Raw genomic sequence first — 12746 nt, 5'->3', positions numbered from 1 at the left:
GATCATCAATTACTCATGAGAAAGTTCTAATTGAAGTTGAAGAAAATTTAAATAAATCTATGAGAATCAAAATATGACCTTATTGGTCCCTATCTCTATCTCTCTTACTCATATAGGCAGAGGAAATAGGAAAAGAAGTCAAAGACAGATACATCAAGGTGGAGAAGCCCCTTCCTTAGAAATGCAGAGGATCCCCTCCTTTCAAATCCCAACAGGAGGCTAGGTGCCAATAAAAGGCTGCTCACCTGAAGCAGCTCTCTTTCTCTGCTGGTTATCTGCCAAAAGGTTTGGTCCACTCTTGATGTTTTGGGGTGCTTCTCTCTCTCCCTTCTATTCCCCCTTCTTTCCTTTTCTCTTTGACTATGTCACATTGTCCACCTTTATCTTACACCAAACATGTCTCCTTTGCATTATCTTAATAAAACTTTTTCACTTTTGTTGATAATAATAATAATAATAATAAATAATAAATCTGATGTATTGAACACTAATGACTGAATACCAGATGAGTTGTGAGATTATCTCAAGGATATAATCCATGAAGAAAGCAAAAGGTTATTAAAAGTCAAAGAGAGATAAGATGAAAATGAATAACAGAAAACAATCTGAAAATTGCACTTGAATATGTTAGGCTGTTATGTGCCATTGAGTTGAGTACAACTTGAAGAGACCTTATGAACAAAAGATCTGAACCCTCCCCTATCCTGTGCCATCCTCACACTTCTTGGTATACAAGAGCCCATTGCAGTAGTTACCGTGTCAATCTACCTGGTTGAGGGTCTTCCCCTCCTTCTCTGACCTTTCACCCTTCGAAGTATCATGTTCTTCTACAAGGAGTAGAACCTCCTAGCAACATGTCCAAAGTATATGAGATGAAGCCTCATCTTTCTTGCCTCTAAAGAGTATGCTGGCTACATCCTATTCAAGACATGCTTGTTCTCTTGGTTGTCTATGGGATGTTCGGTGCTCTTCTCCAACACCACAGTTCAAAAGCATCAGTTTTCTGTCATCCTTATTCATTGTCCAGCACTCAGATGCATAATGAGTAATTCAAAAGACTAGGGCCTGAATCAGGCACACTTTAATTCTCAAACTTATTCTTCAACTTCTAGAAGTTGGATTCTGGAGGCTGTGAGATAGAAACCTTTTGCTTTGATGGATGGAGGGAGGGCTAGGTAAAGGTAAAGGGAAAGATCTGGTATGTAAATAAATGTATGTGAGCTTTGTAAGTAAATCAGTATAAAATAAAAATTTTATTTTAAAAAAGAGAATTACTAAATAATAAAAAAGGCTACTATTTTTGATATGGATTACATTTCAACATTAAGAAAACAAAAATACTCACCACTGCACCAATAGGCAACAATATCGCAGGTAGAGAAAAGATTAAAGTTGCCAATAATTTCATTATACTTGAATCCACAATCAACATCCATGGTAAAAGCATTCAAGAAATTAAAAGATGTGCTCACTTTGGCAGCACATACACTAAAATTAAAAAAGACATTAAAAGACATGTTATTGTTGCTGTTGTTATGTGCCATGAAGTCACTTGTGACTCATAGCAACCCTATGTACAACAGCCCTAAACTTTGCTCTACCTTTTGCCAACCCTATTATCTCTGACACATCTATCCCCAATACCCCAGTGACAAAATCAATCCATCTCATTGAAAGTCTTCCTCTCCTTCACTGTCCCTCTCCAAGGATTGATCCCTCCTCGCAACATGTCCAAAGTATGTCAGATGAAGCTTCAGAATCCTTGCCTTCAAGGAGCAGCCTGGCTTCACCCATTCCAGGCCAAACTTGTTTGTTCTCCTAGCAGTCCATGGTATAGTCAAGACTCTTCTCCAGCACCAAAGCTCAAAGGCATCAATTCTCCTTTTTTCATCCCTAGTCACTGTCTAGCTCTCTGATAGACATGTTATACTGGGAAAATCTGCTGTCAAAAACCTCTCCAAAGTGCTAAAGAGTAAAAATGTCAGTTTAAAGACTAAGGTGCCCACTGAGGAATTGGGATACTGAGTCATGAACAGAACTGTTATTATTAGACATTATGGATTTATATAACGCAATGGACATTTATAATTATATTGTCCTGGGATTTTGATTAATAGTGTGCTATTAATCTTGATGCATAGTATAATAAAAGTTACGTATCATAATGTAAAAGGATATTGTACAGATTGTCTTCCATTCAAGAAACCAAAATTCCAATTATCCATTTAAATTTGGTTTGAAATAAATACATCATTTAAAATAAAAATTAACAACCAAATTCTTCAAATCTGTGCTGTTGATGAACTCCTCCACTTTTTACTTCTATCCAGTTGTAATGTACCATTCAGAATAATTTCCCTATTCTATAGGGAACATGAAGAAACTAAGAAAATAATGGAGGTGGGGAATCAGAAACAATTATACTAGGTGGCCCCCCAAAAAAATTATCTTACTCATGACAAAACTTTAAGCTTGTACTGTCTGAAAACATTCTATAGTGATGGACTATTTTAGTGTAAAATATAAAGAAATAAAAACTACCAAGTTAAAAAACAAAACAAAAGACTAGGGTGCACCTAATTCAAACCATGTGTTTTTGGTTTGTTTGTTTTTTTGCAATTGATTCCAAAGCATCTGAAACTTGGACAATTAAAAAAAAAGACAAAAGAAAAATGTTGCCTTTAAAATTGCAATTCCCATAGACCGCCAAAAAAAAGTCAAACAATTAATTTGCTTTTGAAAGAAGAATAACCAGCGTGTTCCTTAGCAGCAAGTACGTGAGACTTCATCTCACATACTTTGGGCATGTCAGGGGAGGCCAGTCCTTGGAACAGGACATCATACTGGGAAAGGTGGAGGGTTACAGGAAGAGAGGAGTATCCTTAACAAGGTGGACTGACACAGTGATTACCACAGTGGATTTGAGCATGACAGAGATCCTGAGCATGGTGCGGGACAGAACAAAGTTCAGATCTATTGGCTCACTGTTACCTAACAAGAACAAAAATTGATTCCTCAAGGAAAAGAATTAAATGTATTGACAACAGCTGTGAAAAGTTAAACACAGAAGTGACCTAAGACCCAGCAGTTCTCTCCTTTGTATAGACCATACAGAACTGAACACAGATACTCAAATACTTGTACACAAATATTCATTGTAGCTCTGTTCATACTAGCAAAACTGTTGAATGCACCCAAATGTCCATCAAAGGATTCATGGATAAACAATATGCATTATAACTGTAAAATGGAATGTTATTCATCCATAAAAAAGGATAAAATTTTGAAACATGCTACTTCATGGGTGAATTACAAAATTACTATGCTAGTGAAAGAAGTCGGACATAAAAGGTCACATATTGTATGATTAGATCTAGAGCTAAGTGAGAATGGAGAGTAATGTTTTAATTTTGTGACCTTGACCAGACATAAGGTCTTTTGTAGGTGATGAAATTTTTTTTAATTAAGGGTTGATTGTGACACAACATAATGAATATATTAAAATACTATTGCATTAATAACTTTAAATGGTCAATTTTATATAATATAAATTCTGTCTAAATTTTTAAAATAACAAATATGATAGAAAGAAAAGGGGTAACAATAATTAGAAAAATAAGACAAATAAAAAGTAACTATGTCAGCTGTAGTTTAAATGGAATGATCGGAACATGTTGGCATAAATTAAAGAAGACAAAGACTGTAAGTATAGACAACTCTTTTACAGAGTTTTGCCCTGTGCAAAAAAGTATGAACTTGTAGGACAGCTGGTGGGAGCTAACATAATTTACATGTGAGATATGTGTTGATTGCATCAGTGAGAGAAAAAGAAATGGAAGGTACACTAGAAAATAAAGATGACTAGAAGTAACTGCTAAAATACAGTACTTGAAAAGGAAAAAAGGGAAGAGACAGAATTTGGGTGTGGAAGAAATACTTTGGATAAAAGAAAAAGAGCAATTCATCCATTCTACCTGGAAGAGAGCTGATAATTGGTTGTTGGTATTGGTGAATGGCTATCTGGCTGGCTGGCTGGCTGGACAAATATATACAAGATATAATGTGATATGATGTAATGAAATATATGTAATGAGATGTGATGTGATATGGGGTAGGGTGGTATGGGATGAGTTGACCTGACATAGACATAAATTTAGACAGGTAAATGTGGTAGTTGAAGTTATCTTCATATTGCTTCCATGTTCTAATCAAAGAAGCAAGATGTTAAGGGGATTTATGTAAAAAGTTTGAAAAGAGAGAAGGAGAAAAGTAGGTCTAAGATAGTGGGAGCATAAAAATAGGCCTGGTACTAAAGGAACATAGCCTAGTATCCAACCCATATGGCTACTTGAGATCTGTGATGATCAATATTCGGTGAAAGAGCAAACATAGTGAGAAGTATAATCTCCAGTCACCTTTTCCTACTTCAGTGAAGATTTAGTTATTATTGTTGCTATATGCCATTGAGTCACCTGCAACTGATAGCTACCCTATGCATGAAAGATCTGAAGTCTGCTCTGTCCTGAGCCAGTCTCATTAACTCCAACACACCTACCCCCATTGCCACAGTTACTGTATCAATCCATCTTATCCCTCCACACTTCCAAGCATGTGTCCTTCTCCAAGAACTGGTCACTCCTGTCCACAAGCCCAAAGTGTATAAGATGGACATTTAAAATCTAAGACTCTAAAGACAAACTTGGTTTCATCCTCTCTGAGACAGTTCTTTTTGTTTTCTTGGTGGTGCATGGTATGTTCAAGATTCTTCTGTATCACCACAACTCAAAGGCATTGATTTTTCTTCTGCCATCCTTAGTCATTATCTAGCTCTTTGATACATAGCAAGTAATTGCGAAGACCATGACCTAAATCAGGCACACCTTAGTTTCTAGACTGACATCATTGCTACATAATACTTTAGAGAGGTCACTGACAGCAGATTTCCCCGTAGGTAAAAAATTTGGGTATAATTAATTTTTAGATTTTGCTCTCAAACTCGTTGTTCTCAATTAAAAATTAACTCTTAACAGATCTTCCACTGGGTTTCTGAGACACCAAATCACACAGGAGAAGATTGTTAATCATTCTCCTATGGAATGACTGGTGTATTAAAAATGCCAGAGAGGCATGGTTTTCCTCTTGGCAGCACAACACCTTATAGGTGAGGCCAACAGAGCTCTCTAGGGATTTTGCGAGACATTTAAATTGTGAAGGAACAATGTTATACATAACACAGCTATTAGAATTTTGAACAACTAAATATAAACTCCTCAATGATTTGAACAGGTATCTGACTGCTGACTTTCCTAATGCAATGTTGTTGTTATGTGCCATCGAGTTGCCTACAATCCATAGCAACCCTATGTACAGCAGCTCTGAACTTTTCCCTCCTGAGACAGTCTCACCGATTCTGATATACCAACCCCCAGTGCCCAAGTTACTGTATCAATTCATCTCATCCTGGATCTTCTTCTCCTGCATTGTTCCTCCACCCTTCTGAGCACAATGTCCTTCTCCAAAGACCCATCCCTCCTTGGCCATGTGCCCAAACTATTTGAGATGGAGATTTAAAATTCTAGCCTCCAAGGAGAAATTTGGGTTCACCCTCTTCAAGATAGATCTATTTGTTTTCTTGATGGTCCATGGTATGTTCAAGACTCTTCTCCAGCACCACAACTCAAAGGCATTGATTCTTTTTCTGTCATCTTAGTCATTGTCCAGCTCTCTGATGTGTACCAAGTAATTGCAAAGACCATAGCCTGGGGCACACATTGTGCAACATATCTCCTGATTTCCTGACCATTAGTACCAAGAGTGGATTGACTGTGGATCCAAGAAAGATGGAACTGTTGACAGCGTCAATCTTTTCTCCATCTATCATGATGTTGTCTTTGCTCCAATGGTAAAAATTTTTGTTTTCTCTATGTTGAAATTCATATTGAAAGCTGTATTCCTTGATCTTCTGTAACTTGTGCTTCAAATCTTCCTCACTAAGCCATGATTTTTCTGATCACTTGCTATCCATCTGAGAGCTGAGCAATGAATAAGGATGACAGAAGATGAATTAATGTCTTTGAGCTGTGGTTTTGGAGAAGAGTACTGAATATCCCACAGACTTCCAAATGAACAAATAAATATGTGTTGGAGAAAGTGCGGCTAGAGTGATCCTAGGAGGTAAAGATAGGAAAGCTTCATCTTACATGATTTAGATACATTACTAGGAGAGACTATTTCTTGGAGAGTGACATCACATTTGGAAAGGTGGGGGTTTTTCAAAAGAAAGGAAGACCTTCAACCAGTTGAATTGAAACAGTGACTGTATCAACAGGTTCTAGTGTGTGAGAGTTGAACAGAATAGGATAGGCTTCAGATGTCTTGTTCAGGAGTCATATTCAACTTGACAGAACCTAACAACAACTATAAACTAACAAGTTCTGGAGGCTTCTTGTTGTTGTTATGTGCTGTCAAGTAGCCTGCAACTCATAGTGATCCAATGTACAATATCCCTAAATCTTGCTCTATTCTGTGCCAATCCTATTGTTTCTCATACACCTACCCCCATTACCTCAGTGACTGTATCAATCCATCTCATCGAGGATCTTCCTCTCCTGCACTGTCTTTCCACCCTCCCAAGCATGATATCCCTCTCCAAGGGCTGATCCTGCCCTGCAATATGTCCAAAATATGTCAGATGGAGCTTCAGAATCCTTCACTCCAAGGAGCAGCCTGGTTTCACCCTCTCCAGGACGAACTCGTTTGTTCTCCTATCAGTGCATGGTATATTCAGTACTCCTCTTCAGCACCACAGCTCAAATCCATCAATTCTTCTTCTATCATCCCTAGTCATTGTCAAGATTTCTGGTGCATAGCAAGTAATTGCAAAGACCATGGCCTGGATCAGGTGCACTTTAGTCTCTAGACTGACATCGTTGATCTTCGGTACTCTGGAGAAGTCTCTGACAGCAGACTTTCCCAACGCAATTCATCTTTTAATTTCCTGCCTGCTGGTACCAAGAGTGTTGATTGTAGAGCCAAGCAAACTGAAGCTGTTAACAATCTCAATCTCTTCATCAGCTTTCATGATGCTGCTAATTGGCCCGGTGATGAGAATCTTTGTTTTATTGACATTGAGCTTCAATCCATATTGAAGACTGCAGTCCTTGACCTTCTGCAGCAAGCACTTCATATCCTTCTCAGTTTCAGCAAGCAAGGTTGTGTAATCTGCATAACACAGATTGTTGATGAGTTTACCTCCCATCCTGATGCCACATTTCCCCTCATAGAGCTCAGCCTCCTGGATAATCTGTTCTGCTGCCAATGAAAAGGTATGAAGTTCAAATTCACTAGCTGTTCTATAGGAGAAAGGAGAATTTCTTCCTATGGAATTTACTGCCTCTAAAAACATGTTGGAGGGTCAGCTATGGATTAGTTCCAAGTTGACAATACACAACAAATCTAAAAACCAAAAAATACAAACAGAGATAAGTGAGAGATATAAGGAAGTTGATTGATAGTGACAAAGTGATAAAGATTCAAAGTGGGGTCTAAATGTTGAACTTGAGATACTAAATCTAGAGTGATAGGAAGTAGTACCAGAGATAGGATGGTGTAAAATGAACTTATGGAATAGTGGAGCTATTGGCAATGATGATAGAGCATGACCATAGAAATTGGGCACTGAGGTTTCACAGAAGACAAGACTGTGGTAAATATTCAAGAAGACTAATTGGAAGAGCTGTGTAACTGATAAATATTACCATATGCTAATTACCATGTCATGCCACAAAGAAAGAAGAATAAGGTAAGTTCTTTGTTAAGCAGCAGACCAAATCTATGTGTAAATGTTATGTGCCATTGAGTCGACTACAACCCAGGATGACCCTATGTACAATGGCTCTGAATCTTGCCCTATCCTAAGCCATGCTCACCATCTCTAACATATCTGATTCCATTGCCACAGTCACAGTGTCAATCCATGTCAATAAAGTCTTTCTCTACCAGATTGGCCCTCTATCTTTCCAAGAATGATGTTTTTCTCCAAGGACTGATCTCTCCTAGCAACATGCCCAAAGTATGTGAGATGAAGCTTCAAAATCCTTGCCTCCAAAAAAACAAACTAGTTTCACTATCTCTACTTATTTGTTCTCTTGGCAGTCCATGGTATGTTCCATACTCTTCCCCAGCACCACAGCTTGATTCTTCTTCTATCATCCTTAGTCATTTTCCAGTACTCTGATGCATAGCAAGCAATTTAGAACACCATCGCCCAGATCAGGATCACCTTAGTCTCTAGACTGACACCATTGTTACTTAGTGCTCTGAAGAGTTCCTTGACAATAGATTTTCCAAAAACAACTTGCCTTTTTATTTCCTGACTGTTGGTGTCAAGAGTGTTGATCATGGATCTGAACAAAATAAAACTGTTAACAGCCTAACAATCTTTTCTCCATCTATTATCTTACTGTCAATTGGCCCAGTGGTGAGGATTTTTTTTTTATGTTGAGATGCAATCCACATTGAAGGTTGTAGCAAATTCTTCAAGTCCTCCTCAGTTTTAGTGAGCAAGTTTGTGTCATCTGTATAACGTAAGTTGTTGATAAGTCTTCCACATGCTTCTTCATAAAGTCTATCCTCTTGAAATAATTGTGCCACATATAGATTGAAAAGGAATGGAGAAAAATATACATCCATGTGGCACTTCTTTCTTGATTTTGAACTGTACAATGTGCCCTCTGTTTGAACAGCAGGTTGCTGGTCTAGGTATAGGTTTTGTATGAGTACAGTCAAGTGTTATAGGATTCCCATTCTTTTCAATCTTAACCACAATTTGCTGTTATCCATACAGTGAAATGCCTTTGCATAGTTGATAAAACACAAATAGACATGCTTCTTGTACACTCTCCTTTCAGCCAAGATCCTATCTGGCATTGGAAATTATATTCCTAGAGCCACGGTCTCTTCTAAACCCTGCTTGTATTTCTGGAAGTTCTCTGTTGATGTACTGTTCTTGTAATTTGTGGATAATATTAGGCAAGATTTTGATTGCATGCGATTTTGGAGATATTGTTCAATAATTTCCATTTTCTGTTGGATCACCTTTTTTGGGAATGGGAATAAATATGAATTTCTTCCAGTCAGTTGACTAAGTATGATAAGAAGCATTATTTTGGGCTTTCTTAGGAAACTAGATTTGACAATATGAACCAGCATCTCATGTGGCAAATCAACTGAAAAATACTACCACCCATGTCTAGTTCCTCTAATTATATCACTTGTCTGTTCCTTGAATTTAGTTGAGCTTTAGCTCTAACTCTTGGATGGATTCCACAAGTCATCATTTGGTTTATTCTCCTGTGTGTGGCTACATATTGCTAGGATGCGGGAAGCTATGCCACCAGTATTTCAAATACCAGCATTGAGCTGTGGTTTACACAGTTTTGTTTTGTTTTGGTTTTGTTTGAGTTTTGTTTTGGTTTCTGTCAAGATTTTTACTTTTCTCTCTCTCTTTATAATACCGATTTAAATTTTTCCATTTTTAAAATTACTGTTTGTTCATTCATGGTTGGTACATTTTAGTGGACTTTCCAGACTAAGACAGACACAAAAGAAAGGCTACATGATCTAATTCCAAAAAATTAACCAGTGAAAACTTTCTGGATCACAATTAACTTGAGCTTACCAACCATTGTGGAGACTGATTTTGTTTTGTTGTATACAGGTCTCCATGAGTTAGGGTTGACTTAATACCAACTGTAAAGCAATGGGTTAGAAAGCACAAGTAAGAGACATCTTTCTCCTTAGGAGATACTAAGTAAAAACTTGCTGATAAAAAACCAGAGAAAGAAGGAGGGAAGGGAGATGTTTCCAGATAAATCTACTGAGAGTTGATTGCAAAGAGAAAATGGGGAGGAAGAAAGAAGAAACAAAACATTTATGAGAGCTCCAGCCTGGCTAGATGAAGAGATAGTGTGATATGTATATAATTTAGATATTCAGAGAACTGAAATAACATAGTGTGCAAATTAGTGGTTTTATTTATGGGTTTAATAGCTGGAAAACTAATCCACCTCAACATTTCTGAATTAAAAGGTAAATGCAGCGTGTACTTACTTCTGGCTGTAAAGAAAAATACAATGGATGGAAAGGATTTATCCTTTAAGACAAAAAGTTTTCAAACTGGGTTAAATATAAAAGGTGGGAGAGATGATAGCCATCACATTCTGATGAAAAATAGTATGAGACTTGCCTGACAACCCTTCTAGCCATCCTTACCTTCAGTCTCCGTAGAAAGAGGATTCTGTCTGTAAAGGCTGGTTTCTCAGTTACCTTTTAGATGGTCAGAGGGGATTAGAAGCATTAGTTAACTTCAGTTATATCAGCAGGAAACTACCAAAGTGCCTGGGACTAGAAGTAAAAAGAAAATTAAATTGCTTCAAAAAAATAATCTCAGGGCAGAAGGGGAGAAGAAAGAAAGCTCAAGAGGTTTGGAGTTTTGAAGTGAGTGCAAGGAGTCAAAGTTTTTAAGATATTTTCTTGGCAAATAATAGTCATTTCCATTTAACCCAATAGTGGCATTGACTGAAATTGACAGGAAGGGCCATTGGTACCTTAGACAACCATCAAATGCAGTTAGCATGAATTTCCCAAAGCCGAAATAAAAAAAGAGGCCAAGTTTATACTCTAGACTCTCAGAACAACTTAACCGCAAGTTCTCTAATATTGACACTCCATTCCAAGGTTCTGCTACCTGGCCTAGAAAGGGTTTTTCTCCCTGTCTTTCTGCACTTAGTTAATAGATAAAATATACCTTTTATATTTGGCTTCCTGGCAAATTTAAATTAGTACCTACTTATTTTGTATGTATTATCCAATTCATCTCTCAAAATAGCAATTTTTTATTTGTCAATCTCTCTATTATTCTAACTAAAATATTTATTATGTACATCTTTCACACTGCACTAAATAATCAGGACACAAAGTGAAAAAATCTGGCAAGTTACCAAACTATTTAATAAGCATGTTGCTGTTGTTGTTATGTGTTATCAAGTCACCTACAACTCATAGTGCCCTATATACAACAGCCCTAAATCATGCTCTATCCTGTGCCATTCTCACTGTCTCCGACACATCTACATCAGCTATCCCAGTCACTGAATCAATCCACCTCACAAAAGGTCTTCTTCTCCTGTGCTGTCCCTCCACACTCCCAAGTATGACATCCCTCTCCAAGAATTGGTCCCTCCTTGCAACATGTCCAAAGTATGCCAGACAAAGCTTCAGAATCCTTGTCTCCAAGGAGCAGCCTGGTTTATCCCTCTCCAGGATGACCTGTTCATTTTCTTAGCAGTCCATGGTATAGTCAATACTCTTCTCCAACACCACAGCTCAAAGGTAACAATTCGCCTTCAATCATCCCTAGGCATTGTCCACCTCTCTGATGCATAGCAAGTGATTGCAAAGATCATGGACTGTATCAGGTGCACCTTAGTCTCCAGACTGACATCATTGCTCTTCAGTACTTTGGAGAGGTTTCTAACAGCAGACTTTCCCATAGTAGTATGTCTTTTGATTTCCTGGCTGCTGGTGCCAAGAGTGTTGACTGTAGAGCCAAGCAAACTAAAGCGGTTAACAGTCTCAATCTCTTCACCATTCATCATGATGCCGCCAATTGACCAAGTGGTAAGAATCTTTGTTTTCTTGATATTGAGCTGCAATCAATATTGAAGGCTGCATTCCTTGTCCTTCTGCAGCAAGTGCTCCTGGTCCTGCTCAGTCTAAGCAAGCAGGGCTGTATCATCTTTGGGTCAAATACATGAAAATAACTGAGAAATATTTTTACTTTTCAAACAGAAAATTATTTGCTAGTTGTAGATATAGGTCTATTTAATATTCTTTTTCTATGACCATGTGGAAAGTGTGTGTGTGTGTGTGTGTGTGTGTGTGTGTGTGGGGAGAGAGAGAGAGAGAGAGAGAGTGAGCGAGAGAGAGAGAGAGAGAGTGAGCGAGAGCGAGAGAGCTCTAATGGGTTTGCAATAAGAAGCTGTGCTGCAATCTCAAAGGCACATAGTTTGAATCCGTGAACAACTCCATATATACGTGTGTGTGTGTGTGTACATGTGCATGTGTAGTTGTTGTGTACATCAAGTCAGAGCTATCCCATAGCTGACCCTCCAGAGGGTTTTCAGAGACAGTAAATCACATGGGAGGAGATTGACCATCCTTCTCCTGAGCAGCTAGTGGACTCGAGCTGCATGTATATATATCTCACATTGCCCCTGAGATTATTCCAATAGAGTAGAACTGCCTCCTAGTTTCCAATATTGTAAGTCTTTATGGGAAGCAGACTGTCATATTTTTCTCTCAAGGAGTGCCTGGTGGGTTTGAACTGTAAGTTATCAGCCAAGCAGTTAATCAATGCACTATCAGAGATACAGGTTTTCAATGATGCAAATAAAATTTGAAGCGTCTAGATCCTTTCTGACCTCAAGAATGGTGAAAAGTCAGCGCTAGCAGTTTTTAAAGGATGTCTTCTTTTTAAATTTTTAATTTATTCATTATTTTTTTGGATAATCTTCAGTATGTGAAATCAACGATATTGTCTGTAGTTTCCGCACTCAGTTGGGTCAACCTTCTTTGGAATGGGAACAGATGTAGATCTCTTCCAGTCAGTTGGCCAAGTGGTTGTTCTCCAGATTTCTTGGCACAACTTCGTGAGCACATCCAGGGCAACATCTGTTAGCTGAAAT

Source organism: Elephantulus edwardii, unplaced genomic scaffold, assembly GCF_000299155.1.
Source record: "Elephantulus edwardii isolate Elephantulus edwardi_28Jun2011 unplaced genomic scaffold, EleEdw1.0 scaffold00033, whole genome shotgun sequence".
NCBI lineage: Eukaryota > Metazoa > Chordata > Mammalia > Macroscelidea > Macroscelididae > Elephantulus > Elephantulus edwardii.
Note: the sequence above shows the minus strand (reverse complement) of the source record.